The sequence below is a fragment of the Lepidothrix coronata genome, unplaced genomic scaffold, assembly GCF_001604755.1.
Source record: "Lepidothrix coronata isolate B3197 unplaced genomic scaffold, Lepidothrix_coronata-1.0 Scaffold31, whole genome shotgun sequence".
In the NCBI taxonomy this organism is placed as follows: domain Eukaryota; kingdom Metazoa; phylum Chordata; class Aves; order Passeriformes; family Pipridae; genus Lepidothrix; species Lepidothrix coronata.
The window spans coordinates 1162572-1175291 of NW_016690211.1; the positions used below are offsets into that span (position 1 = coordinate 1162572).

A 12720-nucleotide genomic window follows, 5' to 3' on the forward strand; every position below is an offset into this window, starting at 1 on the left:
TGTCTCCTCTATCTTCCTGTATCACCCACAAATGTGTTAATTTAGCTCATATTAGGTATCTCACTTGGTTCAGAAGCCTTTGAATATTTGGGGTGCAATACTTGGGAAAGGTGCTGGTTTTAATTATTTGTATCAGTTGCATTATCTGGACCTATACAAATATAGGTACACTTGCCCTGAAGAATTACCTTCACTTTAGTTTTTATATTCTTACAAGAAAGATAAGGCTGAAGTCAACAAAAGCCACTTCTGAAGGACACAAGATTTTTCTCAATCAGATTTCAGAGTAGTGCAAAAGAGGGGACGTCTTGACTTCTTGAAATCTCACCTTCAGATAGGTCCAAGAATGCCTAAATTATCTGCCACAGTTACCTTATGTCTTATGCTCCAATTTCAATTTCTATGCACTTTTTCTAAGTTTTCCAGATCTTCCCAAGAATGCCAGCCTGGTTCTTGCAAGAAGAGACTGTGAATTCTCACAAACCACTCTGGTCTTTGCATTCAAAATAGTACTCAGGCAGCTAGAAACAGGACACAAAGGGAAACCCTAAATCCACAGATCCAGTTGCCAGTTCTCCCTTGCAAAAACTAAACCTCACATATGAAGAGAGGACTGGCTCACAGCAACATCTTCAATCCCATTGCCCAAAACTGCCAAATGCAGACACACCCAGGGAAGAGTAAAATAAGATGTGATACTTCCCACAAGTTCTTTTTCAAGCTGAGTGATGAGAAATGACTTCTATATTCTGAGTGAATCTTTAGTCATATTTTCCCATATTATTCTAATCTCTGCTTGAATCTTGGGATTTTTTTCTCCCAAAGTAACATCCTGCTAGTAATAAACTACAAACCCCTCCACAAATAAAAAAGCAAATAACTCAAGTGGTTGTCTTAATGCTTCTAACAGATGAGCTTTTAAAAGTAGAAATTTCTATTATTTGCTAAAGTTACGACTCCACACTTCCCCCCTGCAACCTCAAGTCTAACATTACCTATTTTAGTGATACAACATCCCAGTCCCTCCTTGTACAGATGATACTTGTTAGATTCAAGTTTTGAGCAAAGTTTATCACACATTACTTATTCTTGTCCCACATGTACCAATGAAAATTTTAAATAAATGTAGCCCCAGAACAGAGACTTAAGGGACTACATGAACAGTCTTACTTTTCACAGTAATAACCACTGAACTGCAACCTGTCATCCCAAGCAACAGTTCTGAACTGCAGAGCTATCATTACCCTTGATCTATTCCAAAAAATGAAGAGTAAATGCTACACACAAATACATACATAATAATTTTGCCACGTAAGTACCATTAGCCCACTTACCAGGATGGAACTGAGAGGGTAGAAAGGATGATGGGCAATCCCCAAATGTCCAACATGACTCCTATTAGTTGTGTCACAGTGGTGCTTCTCCAGTGGTAAATGTATCATGCAAGTATAAATTGGTGACCTGATTTGATTCTACACTGGACAAAGGACAGTGAAGAATACTACTCAGTTCTCTGTGGCATGGCTACAGATCTAATACAGATAAACAGCTCAATCTACTGCCATGATCAGGTTAAACTCCTAAAGAGACATTGTCTTGTAATCATCTTTAAAACAAAAAACAAAGGAGAGGTCCTAAGCAGACTCGTTTAAGTTTAAGGGTTTGGGGGGGAGGTGATGGGTTAGTGGAGGTTTTCTGTTTTGATTTTTTGGGGTTTTATTTATTTTTAAATCAGACCAGTCTGATCTCCTGACTTGTACACAAAAATAGCCTGTATGAGGGCTAAGAGTCTGGAATGCCAGTGGCAGACTGACAGTTCACATTCCTACACTTCACAGAAGTCCATCCACTGTGAGAATCTGAGCTATTATGCCTCATGTGCTTTTCTGATTTGGACTTTCAATTCCCACAACATTTATCCACTTACAGACTTGGTACATTACTGTACCTCTACATTCTGCATCTTCAGTCTTCACACTGTAGTGTCTGGATGAATAATGACTTTCCATTCATATGCTGGATGGGACTTTATAGGTCACAGAATAGAAATTTTTGGTAATGGGGAAACACAAAACATTTGTCAAAGGATGAAAAATGTAACTCAGTTTATCTAGCTTCAGTCTCCCTAAAGAACCTCGACATAAACAAACTTGGCTGGTTTATATTTTAAAATACCTAATTGTCATTCAGCTCTTTACAGAACACATTTCTTGAGAAGTGTTATGATAATCAACTTAACTAGAAATAGTACCATATAAAGCAACATTCACAGCCATAACATGGAGAGACTGTGCCAAAAGCTGCTCCGCTGTCTTGCCAGAAGATGATGTGTCCTAATTACAAGAAAATGGCCCAAAGGATAACACAACTGGGCTGGAGATAATATTCCTTTCTAATGACCAGAGCAGTTCACAGCACTGCTACAAAATAAATTCGACAGCCTAAAACCTCACCTCTGAAAATCAGTGTAGCTGACAACCTGGCATCATATTTAATTAATTTAATGTTTATTATTTCTATTTTATCTTACTAAGATATTCATATTTAATATTACACTCTTTCAATAGACAGTTACTACTTTTCCTGGAAGACAGTGACTACTACTGCTGGCAGGGGCCTTGTGGTTAGTCAAAGCTAATTTACGCTCTCCAGTTTCATTCCCTCCTTAGGTTTGGATCGCCTTCCACAGAAGCAGTAACGGTCATTTAGCTTTATAACTCTCCTTGGCATCTCTCTCTTTAACTGCTACTATTCTCAGACTTTTGATCTCTTCTCCAAAGACAAGTGAAATCCATTTCCTGATTTGAAAGAGAACACTTAATTGGATAAACAAGTGGCATGCTGCCTCTGTAGCTTACCTAGCAATAAAATAAGAAACATGCAGTTCTCTGTGTAAGGAGAAACCTGTACTTTTCTAATTTATCCCTTTTTTTTTCTGACTACTGGGACTGGGGTCCTACTTTGAAGAAACAGCAGTAGCTTTCGCTGTGCATTTAGATGAAAAGAAGGTTATATCCACCTGTCATTTTTTGACAAGCATCTGCTACCAGCTGTAATTTAGCTAGACTATATAAAGATACATCAAAAACTCTCAGGAAGTACTGAGCCATTCTGGACTGATATGATGTAAAAATCTGTTCAGGGAAGAACTGCAGCTTCTCCCTTTGACTATGAGTTATTAGGAAAAACACGACAGCTGTTGTGAAATACACAGGCAATGCACTTCAAACACTTTGGTTTCATCTATAAACATGGCAAAGATGGTTTAATGAACATGAGGATCTACGAAGGCTCTTTGAGCACAAAGAGCCACAAAGGACTTCCATATGGAAAATAAAGCCAGAAAGAACCTATTTGAAAAAGAATTACTCAAGCCTCATGGCAGCAACAGCAGCCAATTCTTGTTTTCTACTCAATGCACAACTTTCAATAGAAGGCCACCTATATTAACAAACAGATATTGCAAAAATACTCTGGATTGGTGAAAACCCATTACATACCCTGTGCCATAAGAACAGAGCAATGACCAGACCGGATTAAAATAAAGATCCTTTCAACTCAGTAACCTTTGGCAGCAGACAAGAGCAGGTTCGGATGGAAAGCTTGTAAGAACAGTACAAAGATCAAAGGACACAACCACTGACCTCCAGATGTTCTGACAATCTTCCAGTTAGGGACATCTTGAGTTAAAGGCTGCTTTCTCATCACTTTGCTGGAATTCTTCTCCATCAGTTGCTCATTTCATCAATTTACTTTCCTGCTATTTGAGATATCTCATTGTCTACAAATTTGCCCCTTCTAGGGTGATGATAGATTATATCTCACAGTTAGTAATTCAGCAATTTTATAGTAATTACTCTGCAAAAGCACCTCATTTTTTGGTGTGTTTTTTATTAATAATGAAGCTTCTTTGCTATGGCCTTGTCTCCTTCAACCAATTTCCTTGTGTTTACATTTGGATTAAAAATTAGTTTACAGTCTGTTATACAGGATATAGCAAAATTGCAAGAGGCAATTCGTGAGAGTAAGGACAAAGGAGAACCAATGAACTTCAGAAAACTCCTGAGACTGAGCAGCGGGACAAGAAGCAATAAAAATGTAATTCACTGCAGAATACTGAAAATTGATAAAGCATTGCACTGTGAAGGGAAAAAGGCAGCAGATGGGCTCTCACCTACCTGCTACTGTGCACAAATAGGAACTTGAACAGCTGTTTTCATAGGGAAAAAATTGGAACTATATAAAAAACCAATCTCAACAATTGTCCAAGTGCTTGGAATTACCAAGAAACAAAAAATGATTAAGAATACAGTATGCCACTAAGTAAATCTTCTCAAACACTGTGTTCAGTGTTTGACTGTTCACTGTCTCCTCCAAGATAATACTTTCAGGAAGCATCAGATGATAAAAAACTAGTGAAAAACAAATGAACATACAACTAAATCCATTTTTAAGTGTTATAATTCATAGTAAAGATTCCCATTTCTAACACAAAATGAGTCATGGGATACCCAGAAAATATGTGAAATACTAATTCATCAACAGATTCTCATCAAGAAATTTTATCTGAATTGAAAACATAAGCAAGGATGAACAATAGGGAGATGTCCTAGATCCATGTTCTTCTCTTTCTTTGATATTTACTTAGTCATTGCTGGACAGAGGATGCCTGGTAAAACAGACATTCACCCTATTCACAGTCTCTGTTTTTACGATTTTGACCAGATTTGGCCCATGACTGTTCTAGATAAGGAAACAGACAGAGTTAACATTGCACATAAATAAAGAGATATTCAAGTTTGGATTGGGCATTTAGAATTATCTTTGTTTCAAATATATACATTTAAAAAGGGGGGGAAAGGAGTGAAATTTAACAAAAGAAAACTTCAAATCAAAACCTATATCTGCATAAGCCTTTTACTGTGAGTTGCAACAACAATAGGTTTAAATCTGCTCCTGGGATTTCCGTGCATCACCAAGCAGTTTATTAAGGACTTGCTGTTTGCCCTGAGAATTGGAACACACAATGAATGCATTTAAACACAGGCACTGTTTAGCCAAGACAATCAGCTTTTTCATGACTACTTATTTATTTTCAATACTTGAAATTTCAGAGGAGTCCTTCTCCAAAGCACACCATGAAGCCAGTGTGGATATAAAGCACATAAATATCCCAGACTAAATCACTAAATACCTAAATTCTTTTGCAATTTAAAATGGGTTAGGAAAGTCCATTGTTAAGCACCAGATTCTTAAAACAAACCAACAAACAATTTGCTGCCTCAGCACACCATGTAGATCTTAACCCAGGAGCTTTAGCTGCAGTGTGACAGACCTACATATATGTATACAAATTTGCATATCTGTGTGTCTGATATATGTGTATATATAACCATGTCCTGATGCTGATATTGTTCAGAGACTGCAACTGCTCCTCTCTGACAGACAAAGAGAATTGAAAAGGCAGGATCTGATCTTCAGGCTGCTGGTTTTGAGCTGGTGTCAGAAGCCAGGCTCACACAGCTGCTGTAAAAGTACCACTTGCATATCTATCCTCTAACTGCAAGAAGTAGACAGAGATATTTGAATCTGTTGTTGAATCTGCTGCTCATCACCAAACAGCTTGCTAGCATTTGTCTGCTCGGAAGCAAGGCAGGCTTTTCTTCATAATTTCCTTTTCTCTGAAGAACTAGAAAATAAGGCATGCACTTGGCAAGATTTGTCCCTATTAATGTCACATTATATGCATCAGTGACTGGGTATGTAGAAAAGCTTCAGCTCTTCCCCCCTCTTCAGCTCATTATTAATGATTACACACAAAATACGTGCTGTGATGGGCAGCAGGTACAGCTTGTTATTAATATGGCAACCAGTGCAAACAATGCTGTTTACTTCTGAGCTGAACCACTCCTTTCAACATCATGAAAATGGATTAAAGAAAAAAAAATTCTGTGAACAGCATAACAGTCAAAGCCTTGTTCCCCTGCAGATTTAGTTCTCGCATGTGCTCCATTTTTTTCACATAAGGTAATTTTCTCCAATCTCTCCTGAATCCTCCAGCACTCCTCACCATCAGCAGGGCCATGGGTAGCACTGCACCCTGTTCTGTAACAACTTACAACTGTGCTAAGCCATTGGTCACTCTGCATGTGCCTATCCATCATTTCACTGATCAGAAGTTCCCACTTTTACCTGTAAAATTCATAGGAATTTAATGGCTTTGATACCTCCATTTCTCTTTCAGATTGGGCTGAATTTGGCCAACAACTTCCAAAGATACTAGAAAAGACAAAGAACAGACCATATTACAAACCTCATATTATTAAGTATCAAGGCAAAATAGATGTTATGCACATTTTTTACTTCTGCATCCTGAATCTTTATACTGAAGTCACAATCTCACAGTTTTCCCTCAGTAATCATATGTCTTTTACAAAAAACACCACAGTCGTGAAATCATGAGTGAAGACTTTCAGAAAAAAAAAAATACACACACAGCAGATTGATTAAAAAGACTCACTCGTGGAAACTGGAAATATGATTGACAGCTCTATACACTAACAATATTCCAAAATAATTAGCAAATATGTAGATACATATTTAAACAAGAGAATAAGAGTTCTTAAAACTGCATTAAAAAAAAGAATCAACTTTTCATATTCCAAGAAAAACATTATCTTAAAGGAGAATTCTAATCCTGGGTACTTCATTCAAATCAGTTCATACTGACTAATCCTTATTTTAACCTACCCCATCAGTGACTCTTCCACTTAAACATAATGACTACGTTATGAAAACTCCAGTCATACCCAGCTTCTGGGCTAACAACTTCATATTGGTTAAAGGTGACAAGGCCAAAAGCAGGAGCCACAGACACAGCCAGATTCTCATGTATTGAGATCACTGATGAGATTCGTTTGACCTGTCAATTAGAGTATTTTTGCAGACAAAAGACTGGGGGAAGGGAGCTGGCAGATGGATAGTTGAAGTTCAAACACAAAGAAAATGGATGGGTGTTAAAGTACTGCAGCAAATACTAATCAAAGTTTGAAGGATTAATCTGTTGGGGGGTGGGGGGAAAAAAGAAACCACACACACCACCACACATCCTGTCTTTTGATCATCTTCAAAAATAAAAACAACACCACACAATACAACCACATAACACAACCATAACACTGGTTAATCAAGGAAAATATCCAGATATTTATTACTATTATGGAGAAAACAGGCAAAACAAGCATAACACAGAAGAGATGCATAGAAGACACTTTATTTATTTTCAGTAAACATTTTTCTACTCTGAGTATTTTCCATGCTACTGCATATGAGAAGACACAGCCAAGTTACCTAGCAGGTCTTTCCTTCTTTACACTTGCCAGAACAAGCCAACTTGCAAAAATTAGACTTTCAAAGCTCCATTGTATCCAACCACAGAGCAATTCCCATAGCCAAGGAAAGGGCTGGCAGCTTGCCTTCATTCCTGGCATTCTCCAAACACCTTACTCCTGCATTTTTGTTCCAGGAGATTATCACCAGAGGAGATGTCACTGACATCTGAGAAGACATGACAGGCAGATAGGACCACATTTCCAACCGCAAGCAGAACCCACCAGGTGCAATAAGACAGGGAAAAGACAAACAAAGGGAGCAAAAGACTGTCTTAGAGGAAGAAAGAGATGAATAAAAGGAAGAGACCCCTGAAGAACTTGTGCATTTGTCTCCCAGTAGCTGTGTTCCCAGAATCAAATTCATTTATTGGAGGTAGCACTACAGAATACAGTCCAACTCAACTCTTAAAATAACAGCCACCAAACCAGCACATGTGCCCAAATGTGTTGTGGGGCTATACAATCACAGGTCAGGGATCAGGGCTGGATCCAGTTTCAGATGGTCACAAGTTCAAGTGAAGAAAAGGTTACACATGTACCCTTTCCTTAACTTTCTCGCCACTTTTAATAATCAAAGACACTTCCATTTGACGAGAAACAATTTTTGCTGGTTGAAAGTATAACACAGTAGAATAGAAAGATACGGTTATTTTTCTGGGCTGTAGGAGTGAACTGGGTAATACAGTTGCTCTGCAAAGCTCTGGTAACTACTTTTACCAATAGATTAACAAACAAATTGTCAATAATCAAACAACTTCACACATTGGGACTTACGGAAGCAGATAAACATACCTATTATAAGCTTAGCAACGCATTTTAATTTTCCTTTACTTTAAAACAAATATTATAAAACTGTTTAAAGATTCCTTTATTCTTAAACCTCATCTAAGGAAAACAACAAGAAGTCCAACATGCTGATGTGTGCTTTCCATATCTTTAGGAGAGGAAAGTCTAAACAGCTGTATTAGACCACTGTCATAGGACATACTACTCCTGAAATGCTGTTATGGCACCTGCACAGAACTGTTCAACTTAGGACAGATCATAAGACAGTAAGATGTGGATCAGCATCAAAAAAGCATCTCACACGAACTAGAAAAGCTTCTTGGCATGTAGCAGGAGAACAGAGATCGTGCTGAATTCCCCAAAACAGATGAAAAAAAAAAATTCTGTTGGTAGATTTTATGCTCCACTGAGTAGACCAGATTAAGAGCGTAGGGGACACTGCATGAGTATCAGAGCTCATTCTTAGGCTTCACATAATGGTGATATTCTGCAGTAAGGAGAATGGTTACATTCAAGCAGAATTCAGCCACCATTCCACTTGGGTGACAATCTTGACACACATGTCAGGGCAGGTAAGATGTGCCTAGAGAGGTCCCACTTGGAGCATCTCCTACCAGTTGCTACATAAACAGTCACACAGCCACCAATTAAAGGTTCACAAAGGACTGGCCTGACTGCAGCTTGGCACAGAAGGAAGAACTGAGGTACATCAAACCTTTCAAAAATCCCGGGCAAAGGCACGCAGTTTTCAAAGGCATCCAGCACTTCTTGAAAACGCTGATGCCCATCAGGACAGAGACAAGCCCCTGACGAGCTGGAGACAGCCAAAGCTCGATCTGTCCACAGGCCCTGTATGGCCAGGAGCTTACCGGGTACAAGTGCACAGATCGTTCTCAATCTCCATACTAACGTCCTTTCATTCTTGTGCCTTTTCCGTGCTAATGCTTGCATAGCCTTTGAAGATAAACGTATTACCACAAGCAACTGTCCATTAACAGCTCTACACTGTAAACAAGTGTCAAGGAAACAAAGCCTTAATGATGCTCTGTCATCTAAAAATACTATAAACAATGTCTGTGTTACTGATGGATAAAGGAGGGCTTTGTTCCTAATGAAGGGGATAGACTATCAGAGAAAAATTCACTTCCCAGCTCTATAGGACTCAGTGCATAAACCTAGGGTATTCATTCAACTTCACTGGGCTTTGCTCCCTCCCAGTCCTACTGAGGGGACAAGCTGACACTACTGTTGCAACACAAGGGATCTCAGGACTAAGACACAACTGACAATTAAGGCATTAGTATTTGGAAAAGTTCATTATAGCCTTCTGTGGAAAGGTATTGTGGAAACTTGAAGCGTTACTAGAAGTGTGCCCTAAATAGCCTGGCAAGATAGCCAAACCAAATATTATTTTCAAAGATAAAAAAACTAATCTATTTTCTCCCTTTACTTCATCTTGGAATTTTTCCTGTATCTAAGTGATTTCACGTCTGCTCTCCTTCCAAGTGCCACAGTTTGATATGTTTCTTGTGTTCTAGTAGTGACTCCCTCTCTGGGGTTCCCTCCTCCAACTGTGACCCTAAATAAACAGCAAGGTCTCTCCCACTCTTCCCATGTTAATAGTCTCATACATTATTCAACAAGGCTCAGAAGTGCAAAAAGACTTTACTAAACAACTGACCCAGGGAGGAAGAGGCAGAGTTTACAGCATCAATTCTTCAACCTGTTAAGAAGGTCATGATCTATTTAGCATGAACAGGAAACTAAGATTTCACAAAGCATTAGAAAAAAGAGAGTTTGGAAAAGACAACTTCGTTCCTCCAGATCTCTGCTAGTTTATTCTCTGTACTCTTATCCAGCTCTGCCCAAATCCCTTTACGAATCACATTTATTCCATCTTTACTTCTGAAAAATGGGAGAGACAGTTACATTTTTAAAAAAGAGCAAAGTCATACAATGGCTGGCCCGCCAATTCATACATCTCAAACCTGTCACTCTGTTATTTCCCCTGCAGGCCATTTTGGGAACATACAAATACATTAGCGATGCCTATGTAATGGTCAATGGAAGTAGGAACACATTTCGAGGTGAAAATTTAAGGGTGATGAAAATACATTTCTAGATTTTCAATGGTTTCAGTGCAGTGTGTGAGCGATTTTTATGAAAAACACAAACCTACACCACACATCTTTGTTTTGTTCTTATACACTGCTATTATCCTAGAAATTATGAAAGTGTCAAATACAAACCAGAACAGACTTGACATGAGAGGAAGTAACTCCAGAAAGAGGACTAAAACTAGTATTCCCTTCCCAAAGGCATATTTAGATTTTTATTTTAAAATAAATTTTTTTCCCAGTTTAGGCCATCACTTTTAAACGGGCTTGGGGGGCAACAGCATTGAAAAATATGACATAAGCAATTCACTTGGACAAAATTACAAAATAATAATGCAACCATTTCACACTAAAAATGTCAACAAAAGGGATATTCCATAAAACATACTTATTTAATCAAATCAGTATTTTCCAGTATTACAATTTTTTATCAGTTCCTATTGCTAAGAAAGCCAAAAATTGGAAGCTTAGGGATCACACAGTTTCCTGTGTCACTCATTACCACGGTAAATTGGTGTTTCATTGAGCCTATTAAAGACTATCTCAACAAAAAAAAAAAAGCACAGTATGTTTTTCGTTTTATATATTTGGCCCTCTATTATATTTGGCTCTCAAGCCAAAACAGCGTCAGGGAAGGAGCATCACTAATGTTCCTGATCCCTTTATTTGAAAGCTAAGATATTGGTTTTCACCAATTATGAGCACACCAGCACTCTTCCAGCTTGCAGTGGTGGAATGAGGAGCTACGTTTTACTGAGGACCCCTTTGCCGAGGCACACACAGACTATGGTCCTGACCCAGGCGGTCACAGGTGCAGCAGCCACTGCTGCCATAGCATATTCCATGAAGCTGGCACCTTTCAAACACACTGTTTTATCTTCCCATCTCAGCCCCAAGGATCCTTATCAGCATGCCCTGTGCAATTCGTTACTTCATACAACTCTTTTTATCAAGTACTTTAAAGTTAATCTTCTATAGTAAACGAGCTTATCATTTCTCCTCATGGGATACGCGTTTAGTATCTCAAAAAAATTGCTCTAATTCCGTGGTGTTTACTATTCTCAGTTCTCCTTCCCTCCCTCATAAGAATAAAGAGAAAAAAATTTTTTCAATGCGAAAAACCACAAAGCATTCCAGACGGAGGGGGGGAAAAAAGTGGAAATGATGCTGAAGAGGAAAAAAGTTTGGGATCACCAGGATGAATATAAATCACTACTAGAGCTTAGAAAGCAGGAGACCACCAAAAAAAAGTTTCAGAAATGTCATGTTTTTATTCTAAAAACCAGATTGCATTACTCAGTGCTGGCAAAACTATTCATTAATAAACATTTTCAGATGTAAAAAACTCAATACATTTGCAACCCAAGTGAAAGAATCACTACTAAGGATATTGCCAAGTTGAATTTAAATGCAATTTGAGTTTTGGTTTTTTTAATCCTTGTTGCAGACTAAGTACTTCAGAAGGCATAATGAAGATCTAGCAGCTCATTTTCAAGCTCTCATCCTAATGCAAAATAACAAAGACATTCTGGTAGAGCACAAGACAAACTAACCAAAGGAATTACTTGTTGTCCTTTTCCTTACTGACCTTGCATGACCGTAACATGTATCAGGAAAATTTTGATAAGTTAGTCCCCACTGGAAATACTACTTAGAAAATTCCTGATCTTCATGCCTGTGGGACTGAAGCTTCTGACCTCAAGAAATGGTCTGTTTCTCCTGGCAACATGCCAGAAGTGTTATCAGCACTTGTGTAAGACTCCAAAGGTTCCCATTTCATTTACATCAGAGGTGTCTTCATATTGCTTTTTGTACACTGCCAGAATACTGATTTTCCATAGTTTCTGAAAGCTTCATACAGCTCAACAGCAAGGACCATGCTTTGATACTGACAGGTTGGCAGAGAAAGGCTGTACTTTAAACACACTGACCTTGGTGTTCAGACTCAAAAATGAGCCATCAGTCCCTAGCCTGTCTCTTCTTCCCCTGCTTGACAAGACATACTTAGCCTTATGCTCTAGAAACAGAAACTTAATCTAGGGCTGTGACAAAAAAAAAACAAAGCTTGGAAAAAATAAGGTTTCCATCCTCTTGTCTCAATGTGAACCATAGGATATTGAGAAATGTTGGACTTCAAGTTCCAGACTTCGAAGTGCTCTTTGAAGTGAGAGATGCCTAGCAGTGCTTCAGGCTTGAATTTGAAGCTCTGGCTAAGGTTACATCTAACCTACCATTTGTATCTGAAGTTGCAGCGCAGTTCTGAAGTAGGTCATTGAGTTTTCCCAACATACCATCAGTTGATTTGATTCACAGAGCAGTTTCAGTGCACCTGAGCTGCATTTCTTTTAGAGGGAAATGGAACAGAAGGTCATATCCAGATGCATTGTAAAGGTATTCCAGCTACTAATGGAATCAAAGCAATGACT

General features: G+C 38.5%; 1 protein-coding gene across 1 annotated transcript in view; it reads right to left on the reverse strand.

Moving 5' to 3' along the window:
* The window catches only part of ADAMTS12 (ADAM metallopeptidase with thrombospondin type 1 motif 12), a 140711-nt gene that overhangs the window by 120916 nt on the left and 7075 nt on the right, over positions 1 to 12720 (reverse strand). The window lies entirely within an intron of this gene.